Raw genomic sequence first — 12,326 nt, forward strand, 5'->3', positions numbered from 1 at the left:
GTATTCCTTCCTCTTCAGATTTCTGAAAGAGTTTGAGAAGGATAGGTATTAAATCTTCTTTGAATGGTAGAATTCACCAGTGAAGCCATCTGGTCTTGGGCTTTTATTTGTTGGGAAGTTTTTGATTAGTGATTAAAACTCCTTACTATTCAGATTTTCTATCTCTTCATGATTCAGTTTTGGAAGATTATAAGTTTCTAGGAATGTAGTCATTTTTTCTAAGTTGTCCAATATTTTGTCATATCGTTGCTCATGGTATCCCCTTATGATCCTTTGTACTTCTGTGGTATCAATCGCAACTTCTCCTCTTTCATTTCTGGTTTTATTTATTTGGGTCCTCCTTTTTCTTGGTGAGTATAGCTTAAGGTTTGTCAGTTTTGTATACCTTTTCAAAGAACCAGATCTTAGTTCCATGTATCCTTTCTTTTACTTTTTTTATTGCTTTGTAAATTCTTTTTAAAATTTTTTATTTATTGTGGCTCCTGGATGGCTCAGTCAGTTAAATGTCTGCCTTTGGTTCAGGTCATGATCCCAGGGTGCTGGGATCAAGCCCCACACTGGGCTCTCTGCTAGGCAGGAAGTCTGCTTCTCCCTCTCCCGCTGCCTCTCCCCTGGCTCTTACTCACTCATGCTTGTTCTCTCCCTGTCTCTCAAATAAATAAATAAAATTTTTTTAATTTAAATTAAATCTTTTTTAAAAATAAAGATTTTATTTATTTTTTTGAGAGCGAGACAGAGAGAGCAAGTGTAGGGGAGTGGCAGAAGGAAAGGGAGAGGGACAAGCACACTTCCTGCTCAGCAGGGAGCCTGATGTGGGGCTATATCCCAGGACCCTGAAATCATGACCTGAGCCACCCAGGGACCCCAGTTGCCTCCTTCCTTCTAATTTTGGGCTTTGCTTTTTCTTTTTTTAGTTCCCTTTTAGGTGTAAAGTTAAAATGTTTATTTGAGATTTTTCTTATTTCTTGAGGTAGGTCTGTGTTGCTATGAACCTATGAACTTCCCTCTTATAACCACTTTTCCTGCATCCCATAGATTATGGTATGTCATATATCTGTTTTCATTTGTCTCTGGGTGTTTTTTTTTTAAATTTCTCCTTTGATTCCTTTTTTCACCCAGTAGTTGTTCAGGAATGTGTTGTTTAATCACCACATAGTTGTAGTTTTTCAGTTTTTTTCTTGTAATTGAATTCTAGTTTTATTTCATTGTGGTCAGAAGAGATACTTGATATGATTTCTATCTTCTTGAATTTATTGAGATTTGTTTTGTGGCCTAACATGTGGTCTCTTCTGGAGAATATTCCATGTGCACTTGAGAAGAATGTGTATTCTGCTGTTCGTGGATGGAATGTTAGAGTCTATATATATATATATATATATATATATATATAGACATGTATATATATCTAAATTAGTCCTTCTGGTCTAATTTGTCATTTAAAGTTGATGTTTTCTTATTGTATTCCTGACTGGATAATTCATCCATTGTTGTAAGTGGAGTGTGAAGGTCCTCTACAGTTATTGTATTGCTGCCAGTTTCTCCCTTTAGATGTTAATATTTGCTTTATATATTTTGGTGCTCCCATGTTGGGTGCATATATTTTTATAAATCTTATATTTTTCTACTGGATTGACCCCTTTATCATTATATAGTGCCCTTCTTTGTCTTGTTTCTTTTTTTTTTTTTTTTAAGATTTCATTTATCTATTTGACAGAGATCACAAGTAGGCAGAGAGACAGGCAGAGAGAGAGGGAGAAGCAGAATCCCTGCTGAGCAGAGAGCCCGATGCGGCTCGATCCCAGGACCCTGGGATCATGACCTGAGCTGAAGGCAGAGGCTTTAACCCACTGAGCCACCCAGGTGCCCCCACCCCCTTTATTACAGTATTTGTTTTAAAGTCTATTTTGTCTGGGGGCACCTGGCTGACTCAGTCAGTGGTGCATGCAACTCTTGATTTCAGGGTCATGAGCTCAAGTCCCATGGTGGACATGGAGCCGACTTAAAAAAAATTTTAATCAAAAAAAAAAAATCTATTTTGTCTAATACAAGTGTAGTTTTACCAGTTTCTTTTTGTTTTCATTAGCATGGAATATCTTTTTCCATCACTTCCCTTTCAGTCTGTGTTTATTTTTACTTCTGAAGTGAGTTTCTTCTAAACAGTATATAGATGTGTCTTTTTTTTAATACATTTTATTTTTTTAAAGATTTTATTCATTCATTTGAGAGAGAGACAGAGACGGAAAGAGGACAAACGGGGGAGAGGCAGAGGGAGAGGGAGAAGCAGACTCTCCGTAGAGCCGGGAGCCTGACATGGGGCTGGATCCCAGGACCTGAGTATCATGACCTGAGCTGAAGGCAGACACCCAACCACCATTTGAGCCACCCAAGTGTTGTGGTTTTTTTAATTCATTCAGCCATCCATTCATTTTGAGTGGAGAAGTTAGTCCATATATATTTAAAGTAATTTGGATAGGTGTGTATTTATTGTCATTTATTATTTTTTTTTTGTCATTTATTAATTTTTTTTCTGGCTGTTTTTATTGTTCCTCTCAGTTCCTTTCCTTGTCTCTTTCTTTCTTCCCTTGTGGTCTGAAACTTTCTTGTGTTATATTTAAATTACTTTCTCATTTTCTTTTGTGTATTTTTTATAAGTTTTTCTGCCTTCTCTTTACTGTGAGGTTCATATATATCATCTTATGTATATAACAGTCTATATTAAGTTGATAGCAACTTAAATATGAACACATTCTAAAACTCTACTTTTTAGTCACCCATAACATTTTGGTTTTGATACCACATTTTACATTTTTTTATTTTATGTATCCTTTAACTATGTGGTTTGATTTTACTCTTTTTTACTTTTAACCTTCACATTAGCTTTATACATGGTTAATACACTACCTTGTTTATATTTGCCCTTTCCAACGAGATTTTTACTTTTATATGTTGTCTCGTATTAATTAGTGCTACTTCTTTTCAGATTAAATAAGTCTCCTTAACATTTCTTATAAGGCTGATTTAGTAGTGAACTCCTTTAGTTTTCACTTCTCTGGAAATCTCTGCATCTCACCTTCATTTCTGAATGATAACCTTGCTGGATAGAGTATTCTTGGTTGGAAGTTTTTTCCTGACTTTGAATATGTCATGTTTCTTCCTTCTGGCCTGCAGTGTTTCTGCTGGTACCTCTATAGGGTTTCATGTATAGTAACAATTTGTTTTTCTCTTGCTGCTTTTAAGAGTCTCTCTTTATCTTTAACTTTTGTCATTTTAATTATATGTTTTCTGTGGATCTTTTTGGGTTCATCTTATTTGGAACTTTCTGGGCTTCCTGAACCTGGATGTTTTCTTTCATAGGAAGTTTTAGAGAAGTTTTCAGTTATTATTTCTTCAAGTAAGTTTCTGCCCCTTTCTGTCTTCTCTTTCTGGGACCCCAATAATGTGAATGTTATTTCACATAAGTTTCTTAAATTATCTGCATTGTTTCTTTTCTTTAAAGATTTTATTTATTTATTTGAGAGCAAGAGAATGAGAGAGAGCATGATGGGGAGAAGGTCAGAGGGAGAAGCGGACTTCCCACAGAGCTGAGAGCCTGATGTGGGACTCAGTCCCAGGATTCCGGGACATGACCTGAGCTGAAGGCAGTCTCTTTTTTTTTTTTTTTAGATATTATTTATTTATTTGACAGATAGAGATCACAAGTAGGGAGAGAGGCAGGCAGAGAGAGAGAGAGAGGAGGAAGCAGGCTCCCTGCCAAGCAGAGAGCCCAATGCGGGGCTCGATCCCAGGACCCTGGGATCATGACCTGAGCGAAAGGCAGAGGCTTTAACCCACTGAGCCACCCAGGCGCCGCTGAAGGCAGTCTCTTAACCAATTGAGCCACCCAGGCACCCCCTTTTTTTTCTTTTCTTTTCTTTTTCCTATTTGGAAAATAAAATATGTTTTTCTAGATAAAAAATTATTTTTTCCTATTTTCCTAAAATAGGAAAAATATTTTCCAAATATTTCCTATTTGGAAAAAATAGTCTGGGTGGATTCCATTGCCTTGTCTTGCAGCTTACTGATGCATTCTATTTCATCCAGTTTGCTGTTGAACCCCTCTACTGAAGTATATTTTTTCAGTTCAGTTATTGTATTCTTTACCTCTGCAATTTCTGTTGGTACTTTGTAAATATTTTCTAGCTCCCTTTATTGAAGTTCTCCCTATGTTCATTCTTCTCCCAAGTTCATTGAGTATTTTTATGGTCATTACTTTGAATTCTTTATAGCCTAGATTACTTATCTTTGTATTATTAAGGTCTTTTTCTGAGGTTTATGTTGTTCTTTCATTTGAAACATACTTTTTCATTTTGTTTGACTCTGTTTCTATGTATTAGACAAAAGAGCTACCTCTCTCAGTCTTGAAGGAGTGGCCTTGGGTAGGTGATAAATATTCTAGTTTAACTTTGCCCTCATTCTTGGTTGTCTCTGGAACCTTTGTGATAGTCTAAACTGCCTGATTTATTCTAATGTCCTCTTGTTGAGGGTGTGCCAAGACTTGTCAGTGTTCCAAGGGGAGGCATCTCATTTTGCACCTAGTTTCAAGCATATTGGAAGCAAAGCCTTCAGGTAGCAGCTTTTTTTTTTCCCCTTAAGATTTTATTTTTAAGTAATCTCTACATCTAATCTGGGGCTCAAACTCACAACCCTAAGATCAAGAGTCACATGCTCTACCCGCAGAACCAGCCAGGCACCCTGGTAGCAGCTTTGAAAATATGCAAATATATATAGTCCTGTGGGGCTGCAGTCATAATCCCTGCTGGCCTCAAGACCAGGAGATCTGGAGATACCCCCTGGGTGACAGTTGTAAAACTTGGGACTCCAAATGAGTGTATAGGCTTCCTTCTGGGAGGTCTTGTTGAGCTGTTGTGAGGCCAAGGAAGTGTAGAGGATGGTGTCTCCCTGCTTACATTCCCTGGGTGTGCCTACTTAGACTCCAGATGTTTGGGAAGCCTAAAGTCTGTCCCTCAGGCTGCAGCTCCAAACTAAATAAATAGGCCTTTTTCACAAGACTGGGGCTGTGTTTCAGTCTGCTGTTTATTAAATTTTATTTTAGAGAGTGTGTGCAAGCAAAGGGACAGACAAAGGAAGGGGGGAGAGAATTACAAACAGACTCCATGCTGAGTATAGAGCCTGATGCAGGGCTCCATAACATGACCTGAAATCATGACCTCGAGATCATGACCTGAGCTGAAACCAAGAGTCGGTCACTCAGATGACTGACCCAACCAGTGCCTCCAGTCCACTGTCTATGCAGTGCCCTCAGTGGGGAGGGAGGCGTGGCTGGCCAAGAACTGTCTCTCTAATTGTTACATTCCTGTGGAGCTCAGATATGCCAGCCCCTTTGGCCACCAGGGCCAAAACTATGGGTTTTGGTGGGCCCCCGCTAGAACCCATAGTTTTAGCTAGACGGCTGGTGAGTATGAAGGGTTGGGGCATATTCACTGGCATTGGAAAGGCAGCAGGAAACTGTCTTGACTGCACACACCTGTGAGCTTCAGGAATACACTGGGAGAATACTTTGTGTGCCTGTACCGGTTTTAGCCTGGAAGCAGGACAATGCCACAGCCGTTCGTGTCTACCTGCCCTGGCTAGGGACCATGGGAGTGCTGCAGCCACCTGCACTCTGTAGCCTCAGCAAGGCAATCGGATAGTGCAACCACTGTGTACTCCCAGCTGTCTTAGCATGGCAGCAGGAGAGTGCCACGAGGGAGCTGGCCCACCTGCGCTGGCAGGATAGGTGGAAAGTGCAAAAGTGGCATCTGCCAACACCTCCATCTCTGGGGAGGGTTTCAGCTGTTCCCTGCCCCTCAAGCAGATGCTTTTATGTTAGCAAATGAATCTCCTTCACATACAGACCTAGGCACTTTTCAAACTGCTGTTTTTTCCCTGAGTGCTATGGCAAGTGAGACCGCATGAGGGATAATTTAAAGGATAATTTAAAAGGATAATTTCAGTTCCGTATAGCACTTTGGGTCCCTTGGACATCAGCCCTGCTTGTTTTCTAAGCCAGATGCTTTGGGGGCTCATCTCTCTGGTGCAGATCCCAAGGGTTGAGGTGCCTGATGGATAATACAAACACTCCTCTGGAAGAAGTACCAGGCGGGTGAGATCCCTCCCTACTGTGTGTCACTGAGCTGGGAATGAGGTTTTTGGCAAGACTGTCTCTACCTCTCCTACCTGTCCTATTGTGTGTGGTTTTTTTTAATCCTTTTTTGGACGGAGAAGCAGTTCATTTAATTTTCAGATCTTTTTCAGAGAGAAATGATCCATATGTAGCAGCAGTTTTGGTGTTTTGGAGAGAAGAGGTATGTTCAGGATCTTCCTATGCTGCCATCTTGCCATAACTGGTGTATTTTCAAATGCAGGTTTTTGAAAGTACAGTAGAAGGAAGAACCTATCTTTGCGGGGGGGGGGGCTTTTTTTTTCATTGTGGCCCAAAATACATAACATAGGGGGGCCTGGGTGGCTCAGCCCGTTGAGTGTCTGCCTTCAGCTCAGGTCATGATCCCAGGGTCCTGGGATTGAGCCCTGCATCTGACTTCCTGCTTGGTGGGGAACCTGCTTCTCCTTCTCCCTTAGCCCTGCTTGTGCTCTCTCTCTCTTCAAACAGATAAATAAAATCTTTAAAAAAAATACACAGTATAAAATTTGTCATCTTAACCTTTTATTTTTTTATTTATTTTTAAAGATTTTATTTATTTATTTGACAGAGAGAGATCACAAGCAGGCAGAGAGAGAGAGAGGGAAGCAGGCTCCCTGCCGAGCAGAGAGCCCGATGTGGGACTCGATCCCAGGACCCCGAGATCATGACCTGAGCCGAAGGCAGCGGCTTAACCCACTGAGCCACCCAGGTGCCCCATCTTAACCTTTTAAAATAAATCTTTTTTGTATGTGGGTATTCAAGGACTTTGAAGATTTTTAAGATCAGGGTGGGAGATGGACTCAGAGTTACATTGTTGGAAGGGGTTTAGAAGCCATTTTTAGAGTCATGTAATTTATTAATCTTATAAAATTTTTAAAAGATTTTATTTATTTATTTGACAGACAGAGATCACAAGTAGGCAGAGAGGCAGGCAGAGAGAGAGAAGGAAGCAGGCTCCCTGCTGAGCAGAGAGCCCGATGCGGGGCTCGATCCCAGGACCCTGGGATCATGACCTGAGCTGAAGGCAGAGGCTTTAACCCACTGAGCCACCCAGGCGCCCCTAATATTATAAATTAAACACCAACATATTAAGCACCAATGTCATTAAGAGCATCTCTTGTTTTCCATAGGCACACATTCAAAGAGCCACTGAGGGTGTGATCAAGAGCTGTCATCGGGAATGCCTGGTGGCTCCGTCAGTTAAACGTCTGCCTTCAGCTCAGGTCATGATCCCAGGGTCCTGGGATTGAGTCCCACATCAGGCTCCTGGCTCAACAGGGATCCTGCTTCTCCCTCTGCCTGCAACTCCCCCTACTTGTGCACTCTCTCTCTCTCTCACACACACACACACACACATGCACACACACACGCACATGCACAAATAAAGAAAGCTGTCATCATTCTTGTGGGCTCTCAGATTGGACGACTGGGGATTTTCTTTTGAATTTTCCTCCTCTGAATTCTGTCACCCATTCCTCTTTTTTTCCTACTGCCACAACTCTAAGCCAAGTTCAGTTGACAAGGAAGGAGCATTCTAGGAAATGGTTGAGGATTTGTTTATGTTATAGAGTTTCAAAGTCACAGTTGAATCCATACAAGAAACCTGTAACGACTGCTTCAAGTATAATGAATTCTGTGTTTGCCTTTTAGATCCATAATACTCGGTTCCTCCTTTAGCAATCCAGTGTGATTTTTTAAAAAAGATTTTATTTATTTATTTGAGAGAGAGAGACACACAGTGAGAGAGGGAACACAAACAGGTGGAGTAGGAGAGGGAGAAGCAGGCTCCCCGCTGAGCAGGGAGCCGGACCCAGGACTCGATCCTAGGACCCTGGGATCAGGACCTGAGCCAAAGGCAGATGCTTAATGACTGAGCCACCCATGTGGCTCAGTGTGATTTTCCATGGGAAGTGTGAACTCACAACAACTCAGTGTGATTTTCTTTTTTTTTTTTTTTTTTTTTTTTTTCAGTGTGATTTTCAATGGGAAGAAGGATGCTGCCTCCACTCCAGGCAGGGTTGACTTTTATTCAAAGACCACCTACGTCACGAACTCAAAACCTCCTTCCTTTACCTGAAATGCTGCTGTTCTTTCCTTCTATCAAGCTATATAATGCCTGTAATCAAGCTTCATGTCTTTCATAAAGATGTCTTTCATCAAGATGGCTTGGGAGTCATCTCTCTTCAATGGCTGCAGCTTTAACTTCTAATATCAGAAACATAGTAGCCATATTTCTTCCTTTAACCAAAGCTAGTTAGCAGCAGAAAGAAAGGGAAACTGCCACACAGGAACAAATGATTTTGAAGACTCTTAACAAGCTTCAAGCTCACACTCTTTCCAGTTGTTCCTAAGGGCTACCTCCGCAGCCTTACCTTTGTGATCATGGACTATTGAATCCCTCCGTAGGTTTAATGAACCAATAAATTCCCCCTTCTATTTAAGTGTGTTTGAGGTGGATTTCTGTTATTTTCAGATAAAATACAATCACATAGGTGGTTGAGGCAGAATTAGAATCAGAAGCCAGATCTGTTTGCTGATCAACTTTGCTCACAAACGGTGCTGTTGTCCCTATGCTGATCTCCTAATTCTTTTTTTTTTTTTTTTAAATCTCTGCTAATGTACTGCGAAGAGCAGAGTGGACACAAAGTGAGAGATGATGGGTTACTATGAGTATGTGCAGTTCACTGTGTCGCCTGGAGCTAAGTTTAAAGCTTGGATCTGCCCCCGACTTCCTCTGTGATCTTTCACAAGTAAATCACTTATAATCTCAGAGACATAAATCTTCCTTGAAAAATGGGAAGAATAACAGTCATGTCTACCTTATAGGATTATGGAAAGACTAAAATGACATTATATAGGTAGGAATTTTTTTTTAAGATTTTATTTATTTTTTCAAGAGAGAACAAATGTGAGAGAGATCATAGAGGGAGAGGGGGAGGCAGACACTTGGCTGAGCAGAGAGCCTGATGTGGGGCTCGATCCCAGGACTCTGGGATTGTCCTGGGATTGTCTTGGATTGTCCGAGGATCAGGACCTGAGCCGAAGGCAGATGCTTAACTGAGTCAGCCACCCAGACCCCTTATAGGTAAGACATGTTTAAGTTATAAAGTGAATTAATAACCACAAACATATAATTGTAGTAGTTATAGAAAATTGGCCTGAGAGTGTGCTGAGAACAAAATACGCCTTGGAACTTTTATTTAAAGAACTAAGTATGATCTCTTACTATCATCTTAACATCATCATTCAAATATCCGTTGTGATCTCCAACTCAGCATATTCAGACAGAACACATTGTCTTTGTCATACCTCTCCCAGCATTCGCCACCCCCTTGAATCTGTTCTCCACACTACTTTCACAACTGCTTTCTGAAAGGCAAACTTGATCCCAGTTCTGCCCCTGCTTAAAATCCTCCAGTTTTTCCCTATTGCCTTGAGGATAAAATTCAAATTTTACTTTGGCATTCATGACAAACTAAATTATCCAGGATAGGATAGACAAGGAAAAACAGATGATTGAGGTCTAGTTTCCTCAGAACTTTGATTTCACAGAGCCTGGTCCACATCCTACCTGGCTTTTTTTTTTTTTTCTTCTCTCTCCCCACCCCCCGGCCAGCCCCCCGATCTACGAAAGCTGAGGGGACTTTGATGGGCAGAGTGAGGGAAGCCAGGTGTTTTTCAGGCCTCACATAAACAGTCTTCATCATCCTGCCCCTGCTTGTCTCTTCTACCACTGCCCAGATACTCTCATTCTGCAGTCACTTATTCTTAAATGAAGCTCCCTGAATAGTCTGAGCTCTGGCATACCTCTGTGTATCCCTCCGTATTATTATTTTCTGTTTTGGACTCACTTCTTCCATTTCTCATCTGACTGAATCCTTCAAGACCGTGACTTAGTTGCAGACAGGAACAATATCCTTAATTTCTATATCCCTAACACCTAAATGCTTACTGAATAACCACATGACCAACATAAATGAATGAGATTTGGGGATCCATTCCTGCAGAACTCCCCTAGCAACGTATTGAAACTTAAAGAGATTGTTAAAGTGTATATGAACTTGATTACTTGGCTTTGGCTTATTCTCAGCACAGCTGTAGGTTATAAGAGATCATTTTCTTATCTGCTCCTTATACACATCTTTGAGACCTGATGATCCTTAGAGATGTTATAGGTTCTGGAAAAACCAGTGTGTCCAGTACCTACTTGGTAATACATTCTTTGGAATTACTTGACTTAAATGATCACTGAGAGGCATGAAGAAAGTGAAGCTTTTCCAATTTTCATAATAAAGGTAACAGTTATTGGGTCTTTTTACATAACATGTACTATCTGATGTGTTTTATAGGTAGTAACTAATTTAATCCTCTCAAAAGCCCTGTAAAGTAGGTCTTTCTATGTTCATATTACACATGCAAACATGGAACAGGACAGGCACAGGAACATGGAATATTCTCAAGGTCACAGAGGTAGTAAGCAGCAGAGCCTACTTTCAGATGTCAGAAACCAGAGCCCATACTCTGAACACATTATGCTATCTTACCTCCCAAGAACTCTTAAAACTGTCAGATCAGTCTTTACTGTTCTCTTATTACCATCATATTTAGGAGATTCTGTATTCTGCTTTGCAGTAAACAACAGTCAATTGACTTCTAATCCTGAGCCTCTCATGTTACATTTAGTTGATAATTAGGTATAATAAACATATGTTACAGAAAATGCCACACGCAGCCACAAAGGAAATAGAATAATTTTCCATGTATTTTAATTAAAAGAATGAATATTAGGGTCCGTGGGTGGCTCAGTAAGTTAATTGTCTGACTCCTGGTTTCAGCTTAGGTCATGATCCTGTGCTCATAAAATCGAGCCCACATCCGGCTCTACGGTCAGCATGGAGTCTGCTTCAGATTCTCTCTCCAGGGGGTATAGCTCAGGGGTAGAGCATTTGACTGCAGATTCTCTCTCCATCTCCTCCCTTCTCTCTCTCTCTCAAATAAATAAATACAATTTTTTTAAAAAAGAAAGGGAATATTGAGTGCTTTTCAAGTCTGAGGCATTAGACTAAGGGCCAGAAAATACACAAAGGAATAAGACACTGTCTTGACCTCAAAGAATGTATAATCTAGAAGGACAGATTTTAAAATGTATACAACTTGTTGTAATTTAAAAAAAAAACAAAAACCTATTTTTAATGCTTTAAGGAAGGTGCAGACACTGTTAGGGGAATAATAATGGAGAGATTAATTCCCAGACAGGGAAGGAATGGTATTTGTGTTGGATAGAAATTGAGGGAGGGGTAATTTGGGAAGGAAAACATCTGAGGTACAGAAAAAGTGAATGGGCAAACACAACAAGACTGGAGAAAGAAGGCAGGTTTTAAAAAGGGTTAGAAGATTTAGAAGGCTTCATGGGAGGAAGAGGTGAGATTAGACCTCATTATGGAAAGACTTAAATGCTAAGCTAAGGAATGTGGACTTTATTCTTAGGTAACAGAGAGCAAAAAAACAACAAAAAGAATGCAAAAGAATGCTGAGATTGGAGGAACAATCTTTAGGAAGATGAACTTACCGGCAATGTGAAAAGGTAAATAAAATTGAAGGCTGAGGAGACATAATGGGCAAGGATGAGGTTAATAAGGGCCTAAACAAGAGCAGTGGCAATGTGAAGAAAGGAGATGGCAGGTGTGAGATACTCAGAGAATATCTGTCTAGGATGAAATAATGGGAAATCAGTTTAAAAAATAACATATCCAAAGACAGTGTCAAATGAAAAATCTGAAAGAATTATCCAGTATGGATAGGGCCGCTGTAGTAAGGAGAACTCTCTGACTATGAGGCTTGCAAGTATCTCAGAAGTTGGGCAAAAAGATTTTTCTTTTATAGAGAGAGGTGAACAAAGTTAGCAAGAACCAGGTGTGGGAACAGGAGATGAAAGTGTCATCTACAGAACAGTAGATGAGAGAATGTTTTACCCCAAGGCCAGTCTCTTTCCAGGCAGCTGCCCATAAGGAAGGGCAATATGCTGACTCAGGCTCAGGGTGGGCCAAAGTTCGGGGACCTGGGGAAGGAAAGAAGCTTAACAGAGGTTTAGTTAATATCATTTTGTTCCTTCTGATCAGTAAGGACAACACTAGTTCAGCTAGTC

At 40.5% G+C, this 12,326-nt stretch overlaps 1 long non-coding RNA gene across 1 annotated transcript in view; it reads left to right on the forward strand.

Moving 5' to 3' along the window:
• Positions 1-11,672: 11,672 nt before the first annotated feature.
• LOC123944577 overlaps positions 11,673-12,326 on the forward strand; it is a 52,823-nt gene continuing 52,169 nt past the window's right edge. The window contains exon 1 of the long non-coding RNA XR_006818814.1: positions 11,673-11,765. This is a non-coding gene — a long non-coding RNA (uncharacterized LOC123944577). The remainder of the gene's footprint in view (positions 11,766-12,326) is intronic.

This window comes from Meles meles, chromosome 6 (assembly GCF_922984935.1).
Source record: "Meles meles chromosome 6, mMelMel3.1 paternal haplotype, whole genome shotgun sequence".
NCBI lineage: Eukaryota > Metazoa > Chordata > Mammalia > Carnivora > Mustelidae > Meles > Meles meles.